We start from the raw sequence: 1,550 nt of genomic DNA on the forward strand, positions 1-1,550 counted from the left end.
TATTTTTTTAAATTATATATATTTTTTTCTATTTGTATCTGTTGGTTATTAACCTCTTTTCAGATATAAGATTTGTAAGTATTTTCTTCCATTCTGTGGATTGTGTTTTCATTCCCTTTTTTTTTTTTTTGGCAATGCAGAAACTTTAGTTTAATGTAATACCATTTATTTATTTTTGCTTCTTTTGCTTGTGTTTTTGGCCTGGTATCCAAAAAACTATTGGCAAGACCAATGTCAAAGAGAATTTTCCCTATGTTTTCCTTTAGGAAATTTAGTTTCATGCATCACATTTAAGTCTTTAATCTATTTCAAGTTAAGATTTATGAGTGATATAAGGTTCCAGTTTCATGCTGGTTTATGTGACTATTCAGTTTTAAATATCATTTATTGAACAGACTATCATTACTCATTATATATGTTAGCCCCTGTCAAATATTAGGTGACTGTACGAAAGGATTTATTTCTGGACTCTCAATTCTGTTCTACTTGTTTATTGGTCTGTTTTTATGCCAGTATACTTTATTGTTTTGAGCATGAGGGCTTTGTAGTATAGTTTCAAATCAAGAAGTGTAATTTCGCTTCTTCATTCTTTCTCAGAACTGCTTTAATTATTTGTTGTCTTTTATGGTCTCATATAAATTTTAGGATTATTTACTTACTTCTGTGAAAAAGTAATATTGGATTTTTAAAAGATTATTTATTTATTTATTTGACAGAGAGAGATGACAAGCAGGCAGAGAGGCAGGCAGAGAGAGAAGAGTTAGCAGCTTCCTGCTGAGCTGAGAGCCTGATGCAGGGCTCGATCCCAGGACCCTGGGATCATGACCTGAGCCGAAGGCAGCGGCTTAACCCACTGAGCCACCCAGGCGCCCCTAACATTGGATTTTTGATAGGAATTGAATTTACAGATGGTTTTCGGTAGTATGGACATTTTAACAATGTTAATTCTTACCATTCATAAATATGAGCTATCTTTCCATTTATGTCTCCTTCAAATTCTTTATCAATGTCATAGTTTATGGGGTACAGATCTTTCATCTTCTTAGTTAAATCTTTTCCTAAGTATTTTATTATTTTTGATGCTATTGTGAATTAGATTGTTCTCTTTATTTTTTCAGATAGTTCATCATTAGAGTGTTAAAATGCTCCTGTCTTGTGCTTACTTTGGCAGCACATATACTAAAATTGGAATGATGCAGAGAAGATTAGCATGATCACTGAGCAAGGATGACATGAAAAACTATTTTAAAAAAACGAAACAAAACAAAATTCCTGTCTTTTATATATTGATCTTGTATTTGGCAGCTTTATTAAATTTGTTTATTCAAAATTTTTTGTGAAGTTTTTAGGATTTTTTTACATGTAAGTTCATGTTATCCAAAAAAAGAAAATTTTACTTCTTTTTTTTTTTTTTGTTTGGAGTCTTTTATTTCTTTGTGTTCCTTGTTTCTCTGGCTAGGACATCCAGTACTATGTCAAATGAGAGTAGTGAAAGTGGACACACTTGTCTTTTTTCTGATCTTTAAGGGGAAAACTTTCAAACTTTTTTG

General features: G+C 31.4%; 1 pseudogene; it reads left to right on the forward strand.

Moving 5' to 3' along the window:
• The first annotated feature begins 1,155 nt into the window (after positions 1-1,155).
• LOC123387250 lies at positions 1,156-1,247 on the forward strand (annotated as a pseudogene).
• The last annotated feature ends 303 nt before the right edge of the window (positions 1,248-1,550 follow it).

The sequence above is a fragment of the Mustela putorius genome, unplaced genomic scaffold (assembly GCF_011764305.1).
Source record: "Mustela putorius furo isolate JIRA1106 unplaced genomic scaffold, ASM1176430v1.1 tig00003850_pilon_pilon_pilon, whole genome shotgun sequence".
In the NCBI taxonomy this organism is placed as follows: Eukaryota; Metazoa; Chordata; class Mammalia; order Carnivora; family Mustelidae; genus Mustela; species Mustela putorius.